Source organism: Ornithorhynchus anatinus, chromosome 17, assembly GCF_004115215.2.
Source record: "Ornithorhynchus anatinus isolate Pmale09 chromosome 17, mOrnAna1.pri.v4, whole genome shotgun sequence".
Lineage (NCBI taxonomy): Eukaryota > Metazoa > Chordata > Mammalia > Monotremata > Ornithorhynchidae > Ornithorhynchus > Ornithorhynchus anatinus.
In genome coordinates, this window is record NC_041744.1 from 18834194 (window position 1) to 18861651 (window position 27458).

The 27458-nt window shown below is 46.6% G+C and overlaps 1 long non-coding RNA gene across 2 annotated transcripts in view; it reads right to left on the minus strand.

Annotated features, from left to right (window-relative positions):
• The window catches only part of LOC114817676, a 163426-nt gene extending 138624 nt beyond the window's left edge, over window positions 1-24802 (minus strand). Inside the window, exons 1-2 of one of the 2 annotated variants that reach the window (XR_003765530.2) lie at window positions 24565-24802; window positions 24055-24337 (exon numbers count right to left, since the gene is read on the minus strand). This is a non-coding gene — a long non-coding RNA (uncharacterized LOC114817676). Of the gene's footprint in view, window positions 1-24054; window positions 24338-24564 lie in introns of those variants that run through there. The other variant, XR_003765529.2, reaches the window with a different exon arrangement.
• Between the last annotated feature and the right edge of the window lie 2656 nt (window positions 24803-27458).

Sequence of the window (27458 nt, forward strand, 5' to 3'; positions counted from 1 at the left end):
CGCTAGATAATTGCTCCACCCTCAGTTCTGCTTTCCTTTGTCTGAATGACCCGGTCCGTGGGCGACACAGAAACAGCACGAGTTCAACTTCTAAACGGGAGTTTGATCCGTGTGGGAGTTGGCTATTCAACAGATAAAGGATGGGGGCCGGGGGCGGGAAAAAAAGAGGCCTGAACTAGGAAAAAAAGGAGTGAACAGGAGAGATCGTTCACAAGAAGAATCCAGAGGACTCATCTGTCCCAAGAGGATCACGGAAGCAAAGACTCGGTTACCTTCGACAAGCTTTACCGAGTCTCTGGGGGCTGCATCAACAATTCAATAGCCAACTTCAAGGACTAAGGGAGCAACTAGCCAGTCGAGATGAACGTTAGCAACGTCAGCCCCTCATCTGCTCTTTCCCTCAAGCCCACAGCCTTTATGTACGTATTTCAATTATATATTAAAAGTGTTTATATCAAGGCCCGTCGCCCCGGCTGGACTAACTCTATTTCCCTTAAATCTGCCCTACCACGCTCTCCCAAGGATTTAGTACAGTGCCCCGAGCAAAGTGTTCAAATATAGCTTTTAATCAAAATCATTGTTTGATTTAAAAAAAAAAAAAAAAAGCTCCTTTCATTTATGGGGGTGATTGGATATTCCTGGTTTGTTCGTTAGGAGGATGGGAGTTTTTGAAGCTAGGACATAGGGATAGAATGCTGTTTCTGCTCAATTCTAAGGCAGCAAAGAGAAACCAGGTGGCCCAGGGGAAAGAGCACAGGCCTGTCAGAGAACCTGGGTTCTAATCTCAACTCAGCCAGTTGCCTGCTGTGCCACCTTGGGCAACTCATTTCAATTGTCTGGGCCTCAATTTCCTCACGTGTAAAATGAGGGATTCATTACATCCCGTAAGCCCCGAAAGGGTCTGTAGTCCAGCGCAAGAAGGCTACATCACCAACTTGGAAAAAGACTTTCCTGGTAACTTGGCCGACAGATTTCTACTGCTTCTGATTACCGGCTTTTGAATTTCGATCCCACCGCAGGCATTGCAAGTGTATTCCATGGATTCATGTTGGTCCACTGAGTAACAACATGATACCATCTCTTAATAATGATGATAATGGGCTGCAGATACTAGACTCTAGACTGTAAGCTTGTCCTGGATAGGGAATTTGTTATGCTGTATTCTCTCAAAAGGTTAGTGCTCTGCACAGAGTAAACGTTCAATTAATACTATTAACTGACCGACCAACAGGACTGCAAGCTAGTTACGCGAAGGGAACGTGTCTGCTCGTTTTGATGTACTGTACTCTCCCAAGCACTTAGCACCGTACTCATTATATAGTAAATGCTCCAAAGATACCACCGACTGATGATTAGGATGTTTGTTTAATACTTACTATGCCTTAAGCATTGTTCTAAGGGCTATGTTAGATACAAGCTCAGAAGGTCGGACCCACCAGTGTACCACAGTCTCCGTAAGGAGGAAAAGGGGCCCTGGGACCCCATTTTACCGATGAGGAAACCGGCCCAGGGAAGTTAAATGGCCTGTCCAAGGTCTCATAGCGGTCACTTGTCAGAGCTGGGATTAGAATCCAGGTCCTCTGAATCCCCGGTCTGTACGCTCTCCGCTAGGCGACACTGCTCTAGTAGCATTTGCTTCAAATTAGACTGGATTCGACTTGGCACATTCCACCTTCTTTCAGTAGCCTCTTTTCTGACCTCCTTTCCTCCAGCCTTTCCCTTCTCTGGTCAATTTGCTGCTTGGATTTTTTTTTTTTAAAAAAAAACAATTTAGGATTGCACAATCCATCAACGGCATTTATTGAATATATTGTATATATTTTCATTACCCTATTTATTTTGTTAAGGAGATGTACATCGCCTTGATTTTATTTATTGCTACTGTTTTTGTCTGTATCTCCCCATTAGACCGTAAGCCCGTCAATGGGCAGGGACTCTATCTGTTGCCGATTTGTCCATTCCAAGCGCTTAGTACAGTGCTCTGCCCATAGTAAGCGCTCAATAAATACTATCGAATGAATTTATTGAGCACTTACTGTGTACAGATACTGTACTAAGTACTTGGGAGAATACAAGCGAATTAGTAGACATTTCCTGCCCACAAGGAGCTTACAGCCTAGAGGACTGTCCACCCAACTCTAAAAACACCAACACCTCACCGTCGGCTCTCCCCTCTTAACTGACCTCTCTGATCTCCCACGACAACTCATTCGGCACGCTTCGTTCCACCGGACCAGGGCCGGGATCTCGGGGAATGGAATTCATGCTGGTCCTGGGGATACATTAAGTAGAAGGCGGACAGTTGGAGTGGGATGCTTCAAAAGGACAGAGGGCATTTCCTCCCAGGGAAACGGAGCAGGGAGCTCCAATAACTGGCTCTACAGAGCAATTTTATTTTATGGAAGAGGAAAGGACGGCAAGACACTCGATCCCCAAATGGACTTGTGCGAAAGAGACAGGATCCTGGAACGAAAAATGGAATAACGCAGCAGACTGCAAACTGTACAGAGGGAGCCGAGATGGACGAGGAATTCATTCATTCGACTGTAATTCCCTCTACTGTCTCTCTAGCTCTCTGATGCGTGAACAGTGGACGCTTGCAAAATATCGGCTAAATGAGGGAACAGAGACCCACAGATGAGGCAGTGTTGCCTAAAGGAAATAGCCTTGGAGTCAAGAGACCCAGGTTCTATCCCTGACTCTGCCACTTACTGGCCGATTGACCTTGTTCGAGTCAATTACCTTCCCTACTCCTCAGTTTCCTCATTTGAAAACTTGACTGAAAACGTTTATTCTCCCTCCGCCTCAGACTGAGAGCTCTGTGGAACAAGGGCCGTATCCCAACCGACGATATGTTCTACATCCCAGTGCTTGGAACAAAGTAGGCATTAATAAGCTCCATCATTTTGACGGAGACCTTTTTTAAAAAATGGTATTAAGTGCTTCCTCTGTGTTAGAAACTGTTCTAAACACGAGATGGGTACAAGCTCATCAGGTGGAACACACTCCACGTCCCACGTGGGGCTCACGGTCTTAATCCCCATTTTCCAGATGAGGGAACCGAGGCGCAGGGAAGTGAAATGACTTGCTCGGGGTCACACAGCGGACTAGTGGCAGAGCTGGGATTAGAACTCAGGACCTTCCGATTCCCAAGCCTATGCTCTATCCGCTAGGCTACTCTGCTTCTCACGGCGCAAAGTCACTAGGGGTGTACGTATGAGGGAGGCAACACCTCTTTCTCACGTTTCTTTGAGTCGGCCGACATTCCAGTAGCACGCGGAAGCCAACAGAACATCTTCCCGCCCCTCTCACCGCTCGCGACCGAGTGCCAGATGATTCCTTCGTCTGAAACGCCACAGGCTACCCGAGACCCCCGCGGCACCATCAACAGAATCAAAACCTGGCACTTATCGCAGCTACGGAAACACCTAGGCTAAATAGCTCCGGGGTGCCAACCTGGAGTGCCTCGGTAGCCTACAAAACGGGTTCGGCTTCTCATTTCGAAGGGAATCATCCGGGAGAAAGAACTTGGCGAGCGCTGAGCCGTACCTTTATCACGGCGGAGGGAAAAAGTTACCCTCTGGTGGGGGTGATAATGAGCAGTCATTCAAATCAGTCAGTGGTATTTATTTTCTCCGGGCCTAGCGTTTTACTAAACACCTGGGAGAGTACGATTAAGGTTGCTATACAGTAATAATAATGTTGGTATGTGTTATGCGCTTACTATGCGCAGAACACTGTTCTAAGCGCTGGGGGAGTTACAGGGTCATCGGGCTGTCCCACGTGAGGCAAATAGTTTTAATTCCCATTTTACAAGATATTTGCCTTCGAAAAACCTAACAGTCTCGTGTGTGGAACAGTGTACTAAGTGCTCAAATGAGTGTACTAGAGTTACTACGCATCATCTCTGCCCTCGACAAGGTTACTGTTAAAAAAAAAAAAATATGCTATTGGTTAAGCACTTACTATGTACCAGGCACTGTACTAAGCGCTGGGGTGGATACAAGCAAACCGGGTTGGACACAGTCCCTGTCCCACGTGGGGCTCACAGTCTCAATCCCCATTTTACAGATGAGGTCACTGAGGCAGAGAGGAAGGGAAGTGACTTGGCCAAGGTCACGCAGCAGACAAGCAGTGGAACCGGGATTAGAATCCGTGACCTTTTGACTCCCAGGCCCATGCTCTAGCCACTACGCCATGCTCCTCCTTTACTGTCTAATATGTGTGGATCAGTGTACTGAGCGCTCGAGAGAACAGACCTGGGTATGTAGATGCCATCTCTGCCTGTGAGAAGCTTACAATCTGTAGTGTGTGGAGCGCTCTACTGCTAGAGAGGCAGCGTGGCTCAGTGGAAAGAGCCCGGGCTTGGGAGTCAGAGGTCATGAGTTCGAATCCCGGCTCGGCCACTTGTCAGCTGTGTGACGGTGGGCACGTCACTTCACTTCTCTGGGCCTCAGTTACCTCCATCTGTAAAATGGGGATTAACCGCGGGCCTCACGTGGGACGACCTGATGACCCTGTATCTACCCCAGCGCTTAGAACAGTGCTCTGCACATAGTAAGCGCTCAACAAATACCCACGTTACTGAGCGTTAGAGAGCGCAGACACGATCTCTGCTACTGTCTGTGTGTGTAGGAGTGTACTGAGTGCACTATATTAGGGTCGGTTAACACAATCCCTGACCCCCAAGATTCTTCCAGGGCCACCTAGGCACCTGGGTTCGTGCCATTTGGATGCCCACGCCAACCCCAGGCCACTCCCTTCCACTCCGCCGGCTCCTCTATCTGGAATTCACGTCTCTCCCCTACTGGACCGTCACCTCTCCTCTAGATGGTGAGCTCACCGGGGGGCGGGGATGTGTCCGTTCGTTATAGTGTACTCTCCCGAGTGCTCAGCACAGTGCTTTGCCCACAGTAAGTGCTCAATAAATGAGCTAACCAATCAACGAGGGCAATGTCCATGTGCTTAAGTGCTTACTATGTGCCAGGCACTGTAGTAAGGGCTGGGGTGGACATAGTAAGCCCTTAATACAAGAATTTTTACTCTGATGATGCAATTATACCTATAATTCTATTTCTTTATTTTGATGCCATAAAGCTATAATTCTATTTATATTGATGCTATTGATGCCTCTCTACTAGTTTTGTTTTCTGTCTCCCGCCTTCTAGGCCGTGAGCCCGTTGTTGGGTAGGGATTGTCCATTTTTTTTGCCCAATTGTACTTTCCAAGCGCTTAGTAGAGTGCTCAATAAATACGACTGAATGAATGAATGCGACCAAAGTCCAGAGAGGCTAAGCCACTTGCTCACAGTCACACAGCAAGCCAGTGGCAGAAATGGGACTAGAACTCGAGGGTTCTGACTCTAGTCTCAATGACCTTTTAGGGAGCACTGATGTCTAAATGATTATAAAACCCGTATCCACCTTTTCAACTGACGGAGATTGGTCTTCAAAAAAAACCAAACAGTTTTAGAGCATCTACTGCGTGAAGAGCATTGAACTAAACGTTACGGATGGTGTACAAGTGCTACCACCACGGTTTCTTCATCTCAAAAATGAGGATTAAATGAACTGTCGTCTCTCCTGCTTTGACCACGGACTCCATTGGAGACAAGGACTGTATCTGACTCGATTAACTTTTATCCCTACATTGAGTACAGCGCTTCGCGGACAGTAAATGTTGAACAAATAGCACCCGATTATTCCTGTCCTCAGCGATATCATCATTTAAGTGGGGGAGACCGACATGAAAATAATCATACACAATATAAGAATACAGAGAGCGGTTACGTTCCGTAGTGCAATCATAAATAAGCAGAAGGGCTCAGATGTCTGGGCAGGGAATAGAAAATGGGGAGATGAGAGATTTATCAATAATAATAATAATAATGTTGGTATTTGTTAAGCGCTCAGTCTGTGCCGAGCACTGATCTAAGCGCTGGGGTAGACACAGGGGAATCAGGTTGTCCCACGTAGGGCTCACAGTCTCAATCCCCGTTTTACAGATGAGGTAACTGAGGCCCAGAGAAGTCAAGTGACTTGCCCACAGTCACACAGCTGACAAGCGGCAGAGCTGGGATTCGAACCCATGACCTCTGACTCCAAAACCCGTGCTCTTTCCACTGAGCCACGCTGCTTCTCTGCGTGGAAGCCTCCTGGAGGAGGTGGATTTTTTTTTTATGAGGAGGGAGTTTCAGGAGTTCCTGGGAAAGCAAAAATAAAGGATTAAACCAGGATGATGGGGGACAAGCTCTAACCCAGGTTTGTTAGTTTGAATGGTTCAGAACAAGTCGTGTGTGTCCAACTTTAAGCTATGAACTGTAGCACTGAAATGAAGCCTGCAGGCCTCATTTGAAAAATCTTTCTGGGGCAAAAAATTACGTTGGTGGGTAATTAGTTGTTGGGAAATGAAATTCTGGACGGAATCACTCCTAATTTTCCGTTGCCACGGTTTTAATACCAACCCGTTTTCAGTCAAGCAATTTCTGTCCTCCTGACTTCCCAGAAAGTTTAGAGATCCTGTTTTTCTTCCTTCTGCTCCCAAACAGCATTTCTTTAACCTTCTCCCCCCATTTCCATCTGATTCAAGTACCACTAGATAGTCTTGGAGTGCCGTCTCTGAGTAAAACAGTTTATTTATTGCCTTTTTGCCCTGTGTCAGTCGATTCAATCACTTTTGATCGTTTCCACCCCTCCCCCAGCTGCCATTACGCATCGCCAAAGAAGTAAATCATCGAACTATGAGTAAAACTGATAGTTAAGGCAGTGACTCAGACTGCTCTGATTGTCTGTCTCGGTTCACCTAATTCTTCTGTAATTTCTGATTTTCATCCAAGACTGTCAAGGGCCTGGAGAGAGATGCTTTGCTGTCCAAGACAGTCACTGGAACAACACACTCGTGTTCACACATTTCAACCCCGCTGAAGTATCTCTCAAATCAAAATCAGAACTGCAGTGCCAATCTGCATTCTGGGGCTATTAGATATGATGATAATGATGAAGGCATCGCCAGCTAGCGGGTCTTAATCTGCACTAATTGTATTTATTGAGCACTTACTACGTGCAGAGCACTGTACTAAGCACTTGCGAGAGCATAATACCACAGAATTAGCAGACTTGTTCCCTGCCCAAGAGGAAATTAAGATCTATGAATAAAAACTACAGCGTAACAAGTCGGTAGAGCTGTTCCCAAGGAGCTTACAAGGGTTTAGAATCGTCCACGCTCCTTAGCTCCAGGGAGAATTGGGAGCAGAACCCAGGTTTCCTAGTTCCCAGGGGAAGGCTCTTCTTACGGGAACCCCAGAGGGGCTGAAATCAATTAGAGAGCAGTCTTGCCTTCCAAAAAAAACCATCTCTTGTTCTGATAACCCTTCCCACTTCCATTCATTTCGACTCTCGGATGCTCCAATCTCATTAGCGCCCTTAACTGGCCCCCTGAAAATTAGTGTTTCATAAAGAGCTCTAAGTAAACACTTTACAAGGAAAATATTCAATACTTGATCGCGTTCCCAGGATTGGAAACGGTTACCAAATTAGAGTAAGGGATTAAAAAAAAAAAGGTAAATAATGAAAGAGCAAGGAAAGTATGTACCACGGAGGATTAGATATTGGTGTACGTGTGTAAGATACTTACTAACCGAAGCCAACTCTTAGATAGTCTAATCGGAGAGGCCCTTTTACAGAAATACTAGAGATCGATCATTATCTGTGCTAAATGGGCTTTAAGCAAGCCACGATCCAGTCGTCAAAATACTTTAAAATGTAGCTGCAGCAAAGGGAATGGGTTAAATCACGGAAAATCTTTAGCCTCATCTCAAAATGAGAAAAAGCAGCAAGCCAGGGAATGTCATTTTGCAGCCAGGTAGTCTTTCCCAGTACTGAATCTAACCTGAATTGCTTGTATCCGCCTCAGCGCTTAGTACCGGGACAGGAATATACTAAGCGCTTAATACCGCAATGATTATTATTACAATGCTCCACATACAGTAAGCACTTAATAAATGCCTTTACTATTATTACTATTAATTTCTGTTTCTGTTCTCTCTCAAAACAGTGTGATGCTCTACAACCAAGCAACCAATTCACTCATGTATGGGTACTGACTCTATGCAAAGCACTGTACTAAACACTTGGGAGAGTACAATAATTAACTCATTCGGTAGATATATCGCTTGCTCACAATAAGCTGTTAAGCCTAGAGGATTTATTAGGTGCATAATAAATTTCACTGGTGGGTGATTCCTCAATTCAGATCATTTCATATGGTTTTTTCTGGATTCTTCATCCAATTCAGGGGACTGTAAACTTGTTGTGGACAGGGAACATTTCTACTAAACTTGGTTTATCCCACTCTCAACCACCTTGGCCAGCGCTGGGGACACAATAAATGTTCAATAAATACCACGGATGACGACGGCCACCGGCCGCTTCACGATAACCCATCGCCATTCCAGAGATACCAAGATCTGTCTCATCCTATCGACTCAGCATTGGGGCCACATACAGTTGGGTTCGTTAAATGTGGTGAAAGATGGTTTTATTTTAAGATGCTCTCGGCTTTCTATCGGGGAACTTAGTGTCAGGCTGAGGAAAATAAAAGACTCCTGACCGCTAGATGTTTTACATCATCACTTCTCGGGTGGTTGTGCCCACTATTTTGTCCTGCCTTCCCCTGAGCTGAGCCAAGCTTGGCATCGAGTTGGCTTACAGTGACTGACTCCATGATAACGTGGAAGAGTGAGAAGAACCGTGGCCTAGTAGAAAGATCACGGGACTGCGAGTTAGGGGAACTGGATTCTAATCCCAGCTCTCCCATTAGACTGCTTTAACACCTTCACTTCTCAGGGCCTCAATTCCTTCATCTTTAGAATGGGGATTCCTTTACAGTGCCTGGCACAGAGTAAGCATTTAAATATCATAAGTACTATTATTTGTTTCCCACTTTAACTGTGAGCCCCATGTGGGACAGAGATTGTGTTCAACCCTTATTAGCCTAAACTTACCCCAGTGTTTCACACTGAGTAGGTGCTTGAGAAATACCATCACGAGAGTTAAAATGATTTTTCCCCAAATAGAAATAGAAGGCTGCTTCGTCAACTGTTCTCAGAAGAAATAGGAGGGAAGAGGATCTTAAGATTCAAAACGTGCCAACTTCAAAGTGACCAAGGGCACTAAGATTCACCTCCTTTTTCCTGCGGTGAAGGCAGCCGTCAGGGAGATGTGCTTTTTAGAACTTGGGGACCCGAGACACGGTGCTTTTCCCAAGGCACTTTCAAACGTGCAGGTGTCCGCGCTCGCATATCACGAAGCCAACTAGGAGAACAAACTCCTTTTGAGCACCTGCTGGCCCCCTGATGATCCGTCTCAGAGAACGAACAAACTAACGTGTTTTTCCCCGGGGACAGCCGCCTCGGCGGGGTGATTCAACAGAGGGGAGCCTTATTTTCCAACGTGCAGTTCACTGAGCTGGAATTCAAGCCGAAGGACTCGGCCAGTTGGAACGAGACTAGAACACCCGTTTGTCTGGTGTTCAGTAGGGTAGGGGGCCAGGTGGTGAGGCAGCGTAACTAATATGAGCAGATGATTCCCAAATCTTGAACTCCAGCCCTGATCTCTCTCCCTCTCACGCTTTTCCTCTGGCCTTCGAGACATCTCTACTTGGATGTCCCGCTGACACCTCCAACTTAACCTGTCGAAAAGATAATTCCTCATCTCCCCATCTAAACAGTGACCTCCCTCTGATTTTCTCCTCACTGTAGACAGCACCACCACCCGTCCTGTCTCTCCAGCTCGTAACCCGGGCATTTCGTTCGACTCTCCTCCGACCAAAAATTCCGTTGATCACTAGATCCTTTCAGTTCAACCTTCTCAGCAGTTAAAAAATCAGCCTTTCCCACTCCATCCAAACTGCTGTGTTTATCCAAGCTCTTATCCTTTCCTGCTTTATTAGTCTCTTTCTGACCTCCCTGCCTCTCTCTACTCCAATCTATACTTCCCTCTGCTGTCCCAGATCACTTGGGCAAAAAGGTTCCGTCCATGTTTCTCCACTCAAGAACTTCCAGTGGTTGTCCATCCACCTCTGCAAACCAACTTACCACAGGTTTTAAAGCACTGCGTCACCTAGCCCCCCCCACCTCACCCCTCTATTACAACCCAGGCCACACACTTGTCTCCACTGTCAACCACTAACCGTGCCTCCATCTCATCTATGTCGCTGCCAACATCTCACCCATATCTGGCCTGCAATCCCCTCCCTCTTCATATCCAACAGACAACTACGTGGCTCAGTGGAAGGAGCCTGGGCTTTGGAGTCAGAGGTCAGGGGTTCGAATCCCGGCTCTGCCACTTGTCAGCTGGGTGACTGTGGGCAAGTCACTTCACTTCTCTGGGCCTCAGTTCCCTCATCTCTAAAATGGGGATTAACTGTGAGCCTCCCGTGGGACAACCTGATCACCCTGTATCTACCCCAGCGCTTAGAACAGTGCTCTGCACATAGTAAGCGCTTAACAAATACCAACATTATTATTATTATTAACTACTCTGCCCATCTTGGGAAAGTCTTACTGAAGGCACATCCTCTCCAAGAGGCCTTACCTAAGCCCTAATTTCCTCTCTTCCCACTCCCTTCTGCATCATTCTGATTTGCCCCCTTTATTCACCCTGCCTCAGTCCCACACTTATGTCCATATCTGTAATTCATTTATATTTTCTCTCTCTCCCCATAAACTATGAGCTCCTTATGAGCAGGGAATGTGTCTACTCTCTGTTATATTGTAGTCTCCCAAGCCCTGAGTACAGTGGTCTGCACACAATAAATGCTCAATAGATTTGGTGGATTCTAATCCCAGCTCTTCCAACTCTGTTTTGCTGCACTCTCCCGAGCACTCAGAGCAGTGTTTGGCACCCAAATGCTCAGATACAAATGATTTTAATCCTGGCTCCACCACATATCTGCCGTGTGACCCTTGGGAGAATTATTTCATTTCTCCGTCCTTCAGTTACCTCATCTGTAAAATGGTGATTAAGACAGTGAGCCTTATTTGGGACAGAGACTGTTTTCAACCTGATCATCAAGCATCAACCCCAGGGATTAGTACAGAACCAGGTACGTAAGAAGGTCTGAACCGACGCCATGAAACACTAAACACTTAGGTACCAAAAAAAAATCTGATTCAATTTCATGTGCGTCTCTCCTCACCTTTATGGTCAACTCCTTAAGGGGTGGGATCTTTTCAATCACCTATATTCTACTGTATTCTCGTGCCACTTACCCTATCAATAGGCTCACCCCTAGCTGTCACTGATTTTAATGTCGGATTCCCCTGCTAGACTGTAAGCTTTCTGAGGGCCAGGATGGTGCCTATTTATTCTATTTCTCTCTCGCAAGTGCTTAATCCAGTAGTCTGCACAGAGCGAGTGCTCCAAAAATACCATTTGATCCTTTGGGTTTAAGATCTCACCAACTGTCTCTCAGTCCTGAACATGGTCAGTGGAGTTTTCCATCAAAAAAAAAAATAGCAACCGGCCATGTCCTCTGCTGGTTTATTGGTGAAGGAACAAAATTCTATTTCTCATTTCCGGGACTCATTATGCATGTATCTTTGTGAATTGTTTAATGCTCGTGACAATACCAGGGACACAGATATACGATCACATGCGACAGTAAACTAATAAGAAAGAGAGAGAGAGGGAGATAGCCAAAAAAAGCAGTTTGCATTAAAACAGTTCTAAGTCTCAGTTAATAACTTCTTGTGAGTCTTAGTTAATAACTTGTCGTAAGTCACCTAAGTTGCGGGAAATACTAGTCAAACCCTGATGCTTTCCTTCTTAATAAATTGTCGCAAATAAAGTCTCAGCACCAAACAGCTCAAAGCCATTATTTCAGGAGATAGCAGTACCCAGAGCTGGGATAATCCGCAAGGACCCTTGATCTCTTCGTGTCCTTCTTGTGCTTGGCTTTCTCTCCTTCTCTTTGAACAAAAGGCAATTTTAGCTGCTCTCTTTACTCTGATGGAGAAAAAATGACTTTTCCCTCTCTTTGTACTCCTTGAGGCCACAGACCATTGGTTCATATGCCGTTGCATTCTCCCCAATTCTCAACCCAGTGCTCTGCATGCAATAGCTGCTCAATCAACACTATAGATTTACCGATAAGTCCCCTAATAGGTTCATAATTCCAGATTCTCAATTAAAAGCCTTCCTCAAATCAAATCTTTGATTCTCCATGGTACTACCCTAACTAGCTAGAAAAGGATGTGGTTAGTACTTTAACCTACAGCGTAAGGGGAACATCTGGATTCTCTATCTTTAAAAGGACCAGTTCAAGTTACCTTCATGGTATTTTGCATCTTGAGTGTGTCAACGGCCAGCCATATTGACATCCTAGAGTACTTCTGAAATAGACACGACTGCAAGCGTATGTCTCTGAACTTTGAGATTTAACACACACACGCAGGCAATCCTAGCCGTGGCATGATCCTATTTGTGTGGAATGGGCATTATCATTTTTTCTAAATTTGATTTATTCAATTTACTTGAGCTGTTATTGAAAAATTACATTTGTGAGGGGAGGAAAAAAAAAAAAACCATCGGAATTTTGGGAAAAGCCACACAAAACCACACAAATGATCTATATGACTTGCTCGTCTCCGACTGCTTGTTTCCATTTGCCTCGTAAGGAAAATTCAATTAGAAAACCAAAAAAAAATCAAATATTGCTCACTCTAATTTCTGTTTCAGAATTGTGGACGGCATTTTGAAAATGAAGAGCTGGGTAATCGAACCAAAACAAGAGACCCCCAAAAAAAAAAAAAAAAAGGCTGATCTCATCATTTCTTCCATCCCTCTGATTTATCACCCCAAAGAAACTCGTAATTAGCATTTTGACCTTTAAAGGAGGTAATTCAGAGGATCTTTAGAGCCCGCCAGGCAAAAATCGGGCAGCAACTGGCTAGAGGCGTGCGAGGTTGAAGGCAGCGTGTTCAGCAGAGCGCGAACACAAGTCTAGTTCTGCACAAAGTAAGCGCTTAACAAATACCAACGTTATATTGTATATGGGGGAGCAAAAATTTGGCCTTATGTTTTTTTCTTTAGGAGAATCAAATAGGCATGCACAACACTATCTCTAGATCAAACCAACGGATCATCCAACAAGATCTCCACCTACTTTAGTGCTAAGGGGATGCCCACGGGATGGCTGTCCTCATGATTAATACTCTTCCCCCCTCCACCATCTATCAGTGCTATTTACTGAGCGCTAATTGTATGCAGAACACTGTCCTAAGTGCTTGGGAGAATGCAATACGACGGAGTTGGTAGACACATTCCTTGTCCACAGTGAGTTTAAACCCTGGAGGGACAGACATTAAATATAAATATCCGAATTACGGCTGTGCATCTAAGTTCCGTGGGACGGAGGGTGAGGTGAATATCAAACGCCTCAAGGGTGGTAATAATGATAATTACAGTATTTGTTGAGCACTTAGCATGTGCCAGGCACTGTAATAATGTTGGTATTTGTTAAGCGCTTACTATGTGCAGAGCACTGTTCTAAGCGCTGGGGGAGATACAGGGTTATCAGGTTGTCCCACGTGGGGCTCACAGTTATTTAATCCCCATTTTACAGATGAGGTAACCGAGGCACCGAGAAGTTAAGTGACTTACCCACAGTCACACAGCTGACGAGTGGCGGAGCCGGGACTCGAACCTATGACCTCTGACTCCCAAGCCCGGGCTCTTTCCACTGAGCCACACTGCTTCTCTACTAAGCACTGGGAAGCATACAAGCAAATCGGGTTTGATATGGTCCTTCGTACTTCGCGGGGCTCCCAATCTCAATCCCCATTTTACAGATGAGGTAACTGAGGCACAGAGAAGCGACTCGCCCATACAGCTAAGAGGATAAAAGACAGAAAAGAGGGAGGGAGGGGAAGAAATGAAGACTTAGGAGATGCCTCTTGGAAGAGATGGGATTTTAATAAGGCGCTGAAAAAAAGGGAGAGCGGTTGGGAAAGGGGAGGGATTTCCAGAGAGGGAGGAAGTGGGGAAGGGGGTCAGGGGTGAGACACGAGATCGAGGTACAACCTGTCGGATGCGTCTGCTGCTGCTTATTATTTCCAAGTCAACGACCGATCCCCAAACTACCAGTACTGATAGTGTGGCTCAGTGGAAAGAACACGGACCCGGAGGTCAGAGGCCCTGGGTTCTAATGCTAGCTCCCCCCGGCCGCTTGCTGTGTGATCCCAGTCAACTCGCTTCACTTCTCTGTGCCTCGGTTTACTCCTCTTTGAAACTGGGACGAACTCCCGGTTTACCTTAACAACAACAACAATGTGGTATTTGCTAAGTAGTTGCTATGTGCCAGGCCCCGGGCTAAGGACCGGGGTGGACACAAGCGGATTGGGTTGGACAGTCCCTGTCCCACACGGGGCTGCAAGTGTCAATCCCCATTTTACAGACGAGGTAACAAGCACGGAGAAGTGAAGCGACTCATCCAAGGTCACGGGGAAGACAAGTGGCGGTGTGGGATTAGAATTCGTGACCTTCTGGCTCCCAGGCCCAGGGATGGGCCCAGCCACTAGGCCACGCTGCTTCTCCAGGGCCTCCCGAGGAAGGACGCCGTGTCTCACCCGATTCTCAGCTCTAACTCAGAACTGAGTAGCGGGCCCGACATCCAGCTTACCGGACGCCACCATCGTGATCATCTCTCGGACGAGGCCTGACGCTCCCCACCGAAAATGCTCTTTTAGGAATGGGGGAAGAACACGACACGACGAAGTCACGGGAGAGAGAGACGGGGAGGAAGAAGGCTGGATCGACATCACAAGCTGCCGACGCACGCATCCTGCAGATAGCCATTAATTGGCACCGGACGTACCGCCTGACCTGTCACCGATTCCGAAGGGTAATTGCTTTGGCCATTGACAAATCTGTTGCTGCCATCCAGGTGGTGCGGCTGACGTCCCAGTTAACATCAAAAGCGCCTTAACTGCGTCGGGGCAGGAGCTGACTGTGCATATTTGTGTTGGAGGGGAGTGTGTAGGTGTTTTACTTGTCAGATTTTGATTAAATTCCCATGCGCCTTAAAGTGGCAGACAGGCGACAGGTCCTTTGATGAAACGTTCTTTTGTTGGAAGTTGTGGCTGGAGTTGGAGGAGGGGTTTTTTTTTCGGTTTCCCACCCGGAGGGGGCCTCCAGACTTCAATATCTGAGGCTCCCTCGAGGCAGGTCCATCCATCGGAAGGTGAAGCGGTGCCTTCCGCTGGAAAGAACCCGACCCTGGGAATCTGAGGACCTGGGTTCTAATCCCACCTCTTTTGCTTAACATGCCGTGTGACCTTGGACGAGTCACTTCACTATCATGATCAATTTACAAGGCGCCTACTATATGCGGAGAAGCAGCGTGGCTCAGTGGAAAGAGCACGGGCTTGGGAGTCCGAAGTCATGGGTTCGAATCTCTGCTCCGCCACTGGTCAGCTGTGGGACTGTGGGCAAGTCACTTCACTTCTCTGTGCCTCGGTCACCTCATCTGGAAAATGGGGATTAACCGTGAGCCTCACGTGGGACAGCCCGATGACCCTGTATCTACCCCAGCGCTTAGAACAGCGCTCTGCACATAGTGAGCGCTTAGCAAATACCAACAGTATTACGCAGAGCAACGTACAAAGCATTTCAGAGAGGACGATACAGCCGTCAGCCGTCACGTCTCCCGCCCACGACGCGCTTACGGTCTCTGTGCCTCAGTTTCCCGATCCGCATAATGGGGATTCCATATCTGTTCCCCTGCCTCTTTGGATTTTAAATCCTAGGTGGAGCCTGATTACCTTTGATCTACCCCAGGGCTTAGTCCAGTGCTTGGCACATAGTAAGCACTTACATACCACAGTTATTAGAGAGGAAGGAAAATGAACACCCGCACGCCGCCGCATGCTACTATAGGTTCCTGGCACATCCTCGGATGAGAAGAAATCAGTGGTGTTTACTGAGCAGCTCCTGTGTGGGGACCACTAGACTTAGCGCTTGGAAGATATAAAATAAATCCTTGCCCTAGAAGAGTTAGCACTCTAACAAAAAAATAGTTTGACAATTTAATTACAAAGGGTTGGAAAATGACAAAGAAATACAGCAACTACTGTTGATAGAAGGACGTACGGTAGGGCACGTCACTTAATTTCTCGGTGCCTCAGTTCCCTCATCTGTAAAATGGAGATGAAGACTGAGCTCCATGCGGGACCTGGGCTTTGTCCAACCCGATTAGCTCGGATCCAGCGATTTATATAGCGCACGCTTAAATATGGTAAAACAAATTGTAATTTAATGCCGGTGGAGACCCTAACAGGGATGACAGGGTAGCATTTAAATATTAAGTTTCTGGTTTAACTACTGGACTCACGTAGCTCGGGGAGGTGAAGCTTAATGAGAGAAGCGCAGTACTTTGGTAGAAAGATCACGGACCTGGGAGTGGGAGGAGGTTCTTTCCTCAGTGGCGTTTGTTAAGTGCTTATTATCTGTCACTGTTCTTAGTGCTGGGGTACGTTTGGATTAATTAGGCTGAGTACAGTCTCTGTCGCGCACGTGGCTCCGGGTACGAGGCAGAACGGGCATCTCTATTTTACAGTTGAGGAACCTGAGGTGCAGAAGAGTACAGTGACTTGCCCAAGGTCAAGCAGAGAAGCAGCGCAGCTCAGTGGAAAGAGCCGGGGCACGGGAGTCAGGTCATGCGTTCGAATTCCCGCTCTGCCACTCGTCAGCTGTGTGACTGTGGGCAAGTCACTAACTTCTCTGTGTCTCAGTTCCCTCATCTGGAAAATGGGGATGAAGACCGTGAGCCCTACGTGGGACAACCTGACTACCCTGTATCTACGCCAGCGCTTAGATCAGTGCTCTGCACATGGTAAGTGCTTAACAAAAATGCCAAGGTCGCACAACCAATGGGCAGAATCGGAATTGGAACCCAGTTCCTTAAGACTCCCAGGCCCCTACTCTATCCATTGGCTCATGTCGCTTCTTAGATTTGAGTTCTAATTTGGATGCTAACGTGCTTCTGCCTCTTGCCTGCTATTTGACCTTGAGCAAGTGGCTTGACTCCTCTGTGCCTCACTTTCCCCGGCCCGTTCTCTCAGACTGCGAGAACCACGTAGGACAGTGATCTGTTTATAGAATATCTACCTTTGTGCTTGACACATAGTAAGCACTTAAACATCCCTATTACTATTATCATTATCACTATTTAAGGTGGGATTCCTGGTGCAGGAGGAATTTAAGGAGAGCAGGGAAGACGTGGAAAGCCGTGACCCGGCACATTTTTAACCGGGAAGGGGCTCCACGTAGGAAAAATGGTGTGAAGCAATGGGTCAACTAAGAGGTGCAGAAGTCAAGAACACGGGAGAAATCTTAGTCTCCCCGTTTAATTTATATCCCGTAGCCAAAGATTTCATCTTCCTATAGGCTTGCGAGGAATCCGACACAATTACCATTTGCAGCTCAGCTGTGACACCAGAAATGCTATCTTGACTTAAGAAATGGAGTCCGGTACTACAGTGGCGATAAGCTTTCTTTCAAAGAGAAAACCAATAGACGATTTAAGAAACGTACTGACTTTTGGGGTTGAGGGGCAGCTGGGGGTACTTCGAGTCTGGTTGTTCTTTGGAATAACAATCCTATTGGCTTTTGCCGTCGGCTGACAGTCACGTAAATATGAAGTTTTAATTGCAATGGGATGAAAGTGCCTGTTTAGTGGATGGAAAACCTTCTCCACCATTTTCTTATTCTGGCTCCGCACCGACATTTTGTTTTCCGAGGGAGCTGCAGGAAATGCTGACGAAAATCACTCTCTTTCAGATCCCACTACTGAAGCAGCGTGGCCCAGTGGACGGAGCAGGGGTCTGGGAGTTAGAGGACATGGGTTCTAATCCCACCTCTGCCACTTAATTGCTATGATCTTGGGCCTCAGTTACCCATTCAATTTTATTTGGGCGCCTACTGTGTGCAGAATACTGTATTAAGTGTTTGGGAGAATACAATGCAACAAGAAATGGACACATTTCCTGCCCATTAAGAGTTTTCAGTCCATAGGGGAGAGGAGACAGACATCAGTACAAATAAAATTACAGATGTGTACCTCAGTGCTGCGTGTTTGGGAGATGGGAGGATTAAGACTGTGAGCCCCAACTGGGACGGGGACTGGGAACAACCTGATCATTCATTTATTCAATAGTATTTGAGCGCTTACTATGTGCAGACCACCGTACTAAGCGCCTGGAATGTACAAATCGCTAACAGATAGAGACAGTCCCTGCCCTTTGATCGGCTTACAGTCTAATCGAACGTCTTATCTCCCCCAGCACTTAATGCCTAGCCCCAAATAAGCTATTCAACACCATAAAGAAAAAGATACTAGCATCTCATCTAGAACGACAGATCCGTGTATGACAGAGAGACGGAACTCTATTTCAGCGGTCGTCGGATTTAAGGTAGAGTCACCTTTTCATTCATTCATTCCATTGTATTTACTGAGCGTTGACTGTGTGCAGAGCACTGGATTAAGCCCTTGGAAAGTACAATTCGGCGACCAAGAGACAATCCCTAGCCAACAACGGGCTCGAGGGTTGGAAGCGAGTGGTTCAGTGGGGAATCCCTCCCATCCTTCAGCAGGGGGATTCGAGGCTCCATCTTCCAGCTTGGCTGCGTACCTAACCCTTACCACATCTCTGACAGCTGGATGCATCTTATCTCCAAGCAGCCTTTAACGCAACCCCCTCGATGAGATTCTGAAGGCAGCCACCGAGCGAAAACCTTTTCCCTCCGCTGTTCTTTGGGAGGGGGCAGGCATAGGAATAGACTTTTTCAGAAGTCTTGTTCATTTGGGAAAGCTATTTAAATGCTAATTTAGATGTTCGGGGGGGGGGGGGGGGATATTTCTGTGCTGTATAGTATAAGCACCTGTTTCAATGGAAAGACTATCCATTTGCTAATTGGAGAGAAACTCTAATCTATCGACTAGAATAGAGGCAATTTGGGGACGATTATCAACTCCAATGAGGCCTTCCGAATAATTGTGGGCAGGGTTATTTAAACAAAGGTAGTTATTTTTAAAGAGAGAAATGTAGTGAGAATATTAGAGCTGATGACAGAAGATTGTTTAGGGTTTTCAGTCTAGAGAGTTGTTCACAGTGCCTGTCCCACATGGGGTTCCTAGTTTAAGTAGGACAGACAACTGCTATTCAATCTCCATTTTAGAGGAGGAAACGGAGGAACAGAGAAGTGAAGTGGCTTGCCTAAGGTCACATAGCAGGCAAGTGGCAGAGGCAGGATTAGAATTCAGGTCTGCTGACCGAGGTTTGTGTTCTTCACATTATGCCACGCTGCTTCTGACTTGTTCCACTGGCTACATTAATCAATTATTAATATTTAATCCAGCTCTACTGTTAGCAGAGCACTCTACTCAACACTGGGGAGAGTACAAGAGAAATTATAAGACAAGAACAGTGCACTAAAACATCATTATCTAGAGGGGAAGGCAGATGCTAAAAGAAGGGGCAAATAGAGGAATAAGTTTAAGAAATACAGAACCACCGAGAAAGAGTGTGGCTAGTGGATAGAGCACAGGCCTGGGAGTCAGAAACACCAAGATCCTAATCCCAGCTCCACCACTTGTCTGCTGTGTGACCTTGGGCAAGTCGCTTACCTTCTCTGTGTCCCCATTCCCTCATCTGGAAAATGGGATTTACAACCGTGAGCCCCAAGTGGGACATGGACTGGGATTAGCTTTTATCTACCCTCAATGCTCAGTAGAGTGCCTGGAACATAGTAAGCCCTGAAAAAACCGTTCAAGAGCTGAAGGGTTTGATTTATGATAAGAAGGATCGATGGACTCACGAAGTGGTTTGGGACATAAAATGGGAGCAGGTTAGATCTCATGGAAAGTCTTGTGGAGATGTGATAACAGAACCAATCAGTGCTATCAATTGAACACCTACCTTGCACAGAATTGTAAGACGCCCTTCTCTCCCTGCAAGGAGGTGACAGACTAAAAAGAGCAAGAGAGACATTAAAACAATCTATGGGCACGTACCCAGTGCTGTGGGGTTCAGAACGGATTTGAATACGTGAAAGGTTAAAAGTCTAAAAGGGGAGGGAATTCAGAAAGGCTCAATATGGGAGAGGCTGTGGCTAAGAGAACAGCTATTAATTATAATTGTGGTATTTGATAAGTGCTTGCCTTGTGCCAGACGCTGTACTAAGTGCTGGGATGATTCAAGCCAATTGGGTTGGACACGGTCTCTGTCCCACATGGGGCTCAGTCTCAATCCCCATTTTACAGATGAGGTAACAGGCACAGAGACGTGACTTGCCCAAGGTCACACAGCAGACAAGTGGCAGAGCAAGAATCTGTTAGATTTTACTCTCGCAAGCGCTTAGTACAGTGCTCAGCACATAAACTCTCAATAAATACCAGTGATTGATGTGACACCCATATTGGTCCCTTCTCATTTTTAAGAAGCAACGTGGCTTAGTGGAACGAGCACCGGCTTGAGAGCCAGAGGTCATGGGTTCTAATCCCCATTTGGGCACTTGTCAGTTGTGTGACTTTGGGCAAGTCCCTTCACTTCTCTGTACCTCAGTTACCTCATCTGTAAAATGGGGATTAAGATTGTGAGCCCCACGTGGGACAACCTGATAACCTTCTATTTTCCTCTGTGCTTAGAAGAGTGCTTGGCACAGAACCACTTAAAAATCATTTTCATTTTAAACTTACAGTGAATTCTTTGAGGGCCAAGGAAAACCTGTCTGAGTCCCACCAGCCGACTCTCACCCAGGGCTTAAACCCTAAGCTCCTCGTGGGCCGGGACTGTGTCTGTTAGGTTGTTATATCACTCACCCAAGCGTTTAGTACAGCTGCTCTGCACACAGTAAGCATCCCGTAGAGACGACTGGCTGCCTTACAGTGCTCTGCAAAGAGTAAATGCTTAAGACTATGACAAAAACCTACATCGGTAACTCCAGTTCCTGTTTTTCCACTGGCTTCCCACATCTCGTCTCTAGGAAACAAGCCCATCTCTCCGCCGCTGCCAAGAACCGAGAAACTCATGGTTTTCCCACTCGCAACTCAAAAAAGTCTCCTGAAACTGCCAAAAATGGATGTCAACTCCCTCTTCCAATCGAGGTATTGGTTAAGCATTTAAAACTTGCCAAGACTAGTCCTACTCCCTGGGCTAGAATCCGTCTGAGCGGGTCACTCGATAATAATAATAATAATAATGTTGGTATTTGTTAAGTGCTTACTATGTGCAGAGCACTGTTCTAAGCGCTGGGGGAGATACAGGGTAATCAGGTCGTCCCACGTGAGGCTCCCAGTTAATCCCCATTTTACAGATGAGGTCACTGAGGCACAGAGAAGTGAAGTGACTCGCCCACAGTCACACAGCTGACAAGTGGCAGAGACGGGAGTCGAACTCATGACCTCTGACTCCAAAGCCCAGGCTCCTTCCACTGAGCACGCTCACCTTCCCCTGGCCAGCCCCACTTGGAATTTGACCTTTTTGCCACAACTCATTCCCACCCTGGGCTTAAAGAGCCAAAATTAACAACCTCACGGGCCTCTTCAAAACTTTACGTAGCCCCGTGACATGGCAGTGATACTGCCCGTCTCTCCACGGAACCGTTTGGAGGACTTAATCACCAGGCAAGAAAGTCATTTTTCTAACCTCTGAGCTAAAGGAAAGGGGAGGCAAGACACCATCTCTCTCTGACATTGACATGGTCTATTAATATGATTCATGTGAAGGACATTAAGCCAGGCATTAATATTAATTCTTCCAAGTGGGACAAAATGTTCTCTGAAGAGAGGTCTGTTATGGCTGAGGCCATCTCTCCAGATCCACCACACACGGCACAAACGGTTACTGCTTGCCGTCACCCAAAGTGACCAGAGATTAGCATCAAACACTCCATTTTCCTGCGACTTAATGCTATTTGTTCAGCGCTTCCTATGCGCCAGACACTGCCTTAAGTGCTGGGGTGGATACAAGCAAATCCACTTGGACACAGTCCCTTGTCCCGCATAGGACTCACAGTCTCAATCCCCATTTTACAGATGAGGTAACTGAGGTACAGAGAAGTGAGATGACTTGTCTGCTTTGTGGCCTTGGACAAGTGAAGGAGCTGGAATTAGAACCCATGACCTTCTGACAACCAAGCCCGTGCTCTATCCACTAGACTACGCTCTGGTCTGAAAAAGTCTTTTTCAAAGGAGTCAGGAAACCTGCATTTTCATTTCGGCTCGGCCACTTGCCCGCTGTGGGGTCTTCGGCGAGTCACTCGCTGTGCCTCACTTTCTCCATCTGTCAAGTGGGTATTCAATGCCTGTTCTCCCTCCTTCTGTGAGCCTCATGGGGGACGGGGACTGCGCCTTATCTGACTGTATTCCACCTACCTCAGTCCTGAGCACATACTGAGATGTAAACCAAGAAAAAAAGCAGCCTGGCCTAGTGAAAAGAGCCCAGGCCTTTAAAAGTCAGAAAGTCACAGCTCCACCACTTTTCTGCCACGTGACCTTGGACAAGTCACTTGGCTTCTCTATTCTTCAGTTACCTCTTCTGTAAAAGAGAGTTTTTAAAGTCAACTGGCTCCTCTTTCGACTGTGGCCTCATGTGGTACAGGAACTGTGTCCAACCTAATTGTCTTGCATCCACCTTGGAGATTAGTACAGTGCCTGGCACATAATAAGCACAAGGACCATTAAAAATAGTACCAGGTACTGCGGGACTTAAGCGCTCACTATGTGCCAGGCACTGTACTAAGCACTGGTATGGATACAAGCAAATTGGGTTGGACACAGTCCGGGTCCCCCTTGGAGCTCACAGTCTCAATCCCCTTTTTACAGATGAGGTCACAGTGAGGCCCAGAGAGATGAACGGACTTCCTAAGGTCACACAGCAGACAAGTGGCCGAGTCAGAATTAGAACCCATGACTTCTGACTCCTAGGCCCGTGCTCTACCGTACCACACACAGCTGTTTCCCAGGCTGCAGCACACCCATGGAAATTTTTAAACAACTTAGTCTTGAATTTGGAGAAAGCATGTAGGCATGTTAGTAAGAAACCTTTCGAGTTGGAGCATTTTTCATTATCCCCAGTGTTAGAAACCACCCCCAACTCTACATTATCCAGCTACAAGTCATCGTTACCATAATTTTCCTCCACCACCTCCATTTTCCCTCACCGCTGGGTCCCATCAGCTGGTCAATTTCAGGAAGTGATACAAATTTCTTGTTTAATATGGCATTTAAGGGCTGAATATGTGGCAGGAACTGTACTAACCACTGAGGTGGATACGATCAGGTTGGACACAGCCTGTCCCGTATACAGCTCACAGTGTCCATCCCCATTTTAAGAGTTGAGGTCACTGAAGCACAGAGAAGTTAAGGGACTTGCCCCAAGTGACCCAGCAGACAAGAGGCAAGGTGGGATTCGAACACAAGTCCTTCTGATTCCCAGGCCTGTACTCTGTTACATCACACTGCTTCTCTAACAGTTAGCTGTTTAGGGGAAGAGAAAGGAGGGGCTACCGTGCTTCTTTTCAAACTTTTAAGGATTTGAGAGGGTGAAAGAGGCTGCCCCTTAATCCATCTGAACTCCTCAAAAGCTGGGCCCCCACATCTGTGTGAAATGAACTTGATCATCTCAGCTTTCTCAGAGTTTCCAGTCAGAGACGGAAGAAAACCCCAAATGGAAGCTTTCTGGCATGTTAGTTGTTTTTTTTTTTTTTTTTGCAGATTGGCACTTCACAGAATACCTCCTTTCTTACTACCACCCACTACAACCCGTCTCATTCTACTCTCAAAGATAGAGATTCTCCCTCTTTAGAGTTAAGAGGGTCACAGGGCAAGAGAATCACAGGGTAAAAATGGTGCAGAACATGAATCTTTTCCACTCCCAAATCAATTCCATCCACAGCCCCTTTTACTAAATCAAGTTCACTCCCCCATAATCCCAGGGAATCCTACTCTTTAGAACGGTGAAGGAATAAAGTCCAGCTCATATAAACTAGACTATCAGACATGAAGCATGCAAATTTTTAATATCTTGAAAGAAGAACATTGAGGCCAGAAGTTTAAACACCAGGATCATCTTTCAAAGAAATTTAAAAATCACAGCACTGGTTCCACACGGTGAATCTGCATACAGCATTCCGTTCACCATATAGACCCCATTTTGACCCGCCTGTCGTCGACTGATTTGTTTCTCTCCACAAAACGGTGGCTGGTCTCTATTCTCTCCAGGGAATCACCGTGTCTCTTTTGAAGACATTCAAAATCCCCGACTCAAATCGGAAGACACCTAAAACGGAAAAACCTTTCTTTTTCACGTTGCTTCCCTTCGAAGATGACAGAACAGGGACCCAAAATTCAAACCTAAAAGGTCCTCGGTTCCATTACAGGAACGGCCCAAGCAGAGACGCTCAAAGAAAACACAAGGAGTGAAAGCGATGTCCCATTCCTGAATTCACAAAGAACATCGGGAACCCTAATCAACAAGCAGTGGAAAATAGGAAAGTAAAGACTTACCGGATCTGAGGCAGGCAGAGCGGGTTGAAGTTTTCCTCAGGAGGGGAAAGGAGCGAAGGAACTGAAGACCACTGACCAAACTTGCGGCTGCCTCCCAGCTTTTACTGTCCCTGAGTCTGCGGATTAATCAGAAGACAATCAGTGCCAACCATAAGCAGCTGGACTCTCTTGCCTTTCTCCTCTTTTTCTTTCTTGGTCCGCCGCTCTTTCTCTTCCACACTAGTCCTCTCTTCCTTTCTCTTTCTATCCCTCTCTTCCTTTCTCTTTCTATCCCTCTCTTCCTTTCTCTTTCTATCCTCTTTCTCCCCCGAGGAGAGAGGATGGAGAAATGCACGAGTGTGGTCAGGGAAAAGGGATCTTGCCAGCAGTAGACGGGTAGGCATCCTGGGTAACTGGGTGGGGCCGTTTGAAGCACAGGTGTAAACACTTCGGGGATTAGGACCTTCACAGCTGTGTGTGATGGACTTGATCATCCCAGCTCTTTCAGAGTTTCCAGGCAGAGACGGAAGAAAACCCAAAATGGAGGCTTTTCGGCCAGTTAGTTTTTTGAGGATTGCCCCTTCACAGAACGCCTTCTTCCTCACTGCCACCAACTACAACCAACGTCTCATTTTTCTCTCATAGACAGGGATTCTCCCTCTTTATTTGGAGTCCCAGAACGGAAAGAAGGTAGGGATTTTAGGGAAGATGAAGACAGAGAACAAAGACTTCAAAGAGGAACAGAATAGCTTGGTGGAAAGAGCACGGGCCTGGAAGTCAGACAATCTGGGCTATGCCGGTTTCCAGTTTCACGGCTGTGAGAAAGTCACGTAGATTCTCCGTGGCTCAATTTTCTCATCTATAAAACGGAGGTTCGGTGTCGGTTCTCCCTCCTACTTAGACAGCGAGCCCCATGTGGGACAGGAACTGTGTCTGACCTTATCATGATGTACCTACCCCAGCGCTCGTACAGTGCTTGACCCAGAACATGGACTTAACAAATACCACAATAAGAGTCATCACACTAAAAAAGGTCTCTTTGATACTCACCCCAACCCCTCAGCATTTTGGTTCATATTCATTCAATAGTATTTATTGAGCACTTACTATGTGCAGAGCACTGTACTAAGCGCTTGGAATGTAGAAATCGGTAACAGATAGAGACCCTTGTATTCTACTATTTCTCCTGTCTGTAATTTATGTAAACTCTCTAGACCGTAAGCTCATTGAGGACAGCGAATGTGTCTGTTTATTGTTATATCGTACTCTTGCTAGAACTTAGCACGGTGCTCCGCACGCAGTAAGTGCTGAATAAATAAATGAATTTTAATGTCTGTCTTCACCCTCACATACGCCAGGTCTTTAAGGCAAGGATTATTTCCACCAAATTTATGGCACTATATTTTCCCAAGAGCTCAGGAAAAGCAGCATTATCTAGTGATAAAGCTGGGAGTCAGGGCTGTAATCCTAGATGTACCACCCATCTGCTGAGTGACCTGGGGGAAGTCACTTCACTTCTCTGGGCTTTGGTTCCCTTATCTGTTAAAATGGGAATTGAGGCTGTGAGTCCCATATAGGAGAGGGCCTAGCTAGTTCCTATCCCAGGACTTGGTACAGTGCTTGGAACACAGTAAGCGCTTAACAAATACCATAAAAGCATTGTGATATTATTTATTAAGCCCGTACAGCATGCAAAGCACCGTTCTGATTGCTAGGAAAGAGTATATCCTGGACTGTCCCGTGAAGAACTCACTGTTAGGTCAGTATGAGTGCCCCTCTGTCCTCAATCTCATCTGAAAACGCTTCCTGGAGGAGGCGGACTTTCTGCTGGTCCTTGAACCACAGGAAAGAAAGCAAGTTCTTGGTGGAGGGGGGCTTTCAGAGACATAAGGATGGAAGCGGCGTGGTCTCGTGGAACGAACGAGGGACTTGGAGTCTCAGGAGTCCTGGGTTCTAATCCTAGTTCTGGCCTGCCTTGACACCTTGGGCTAGTCACTTAACTTCAGTTTCCTCATCCGTAATAAGGAGCTGGGACGCCTGCTCTCCCATACCTCTAGACTGCGATTCCTAAATAGGGCAGGGATTTGGGTCCAGTTATGATCGGGGAAGCAGCGTAGCTCAGTGGAAAGAGGCCGGTCTTGGGAGCCAGAGGTCACGGGTTCGAATCCTGGCTCTGCCACTGGTCGGCTGTGTGACTGTGGGCAAGTCACTTCACTTCTCTGTGCCTCAGTTACCTCATCTGTAAAATGGGCATTACGATTGTGAGCCCCACGTGGGACAACCTGATGACCCTGTATCTCCCCCAGCGCTTAGAACAGTGCTCTGCACGTAGTAAGCGCTTAACAAATAACACTTTACTATCTTACATCTACCCCAACCCTGAGGGCGTAACATTGAATACGTAGTTATCCGAGTTACCACGGTTTCTCCCTCTACACAGTAAACCCACTGCAGGCGGCCATCATAACTACCAAGGGCTTATTACAGTGCTCTGCTCACAGTAAGCGCTGAGTAAATATAACTGATGGATAAATACGATCGATAGATTATGGTTCCCGACACCACCTAAAACTCTGGAAATGGACATCGCCCCGCCCAAAAACTTGCTCGGTAAACTCTTTTCGGAGTACCGAAAGATCAGTCGACTTGGAGTTTTACTGGGAACTGTGTCACAAGGCCCACCGAGTTATTTTGGGCCGGACGCATGAAAAACAACTTCCCTATTGGTAAATGGACCTTGCTCAAATTGACCAGGCATGTGAGTTTTCAAGAACAACTGCTTAACAACGAGGGTTCATGATCTCTCAAAGTGACTCTTTATGATGTTCCCGCTGTGAAGAACAAACTAATTAGATATCAAAATGTCACCGGGAGTGAATAAAATTCTCTAAACACTTAACAGGGAACGGTTTCGA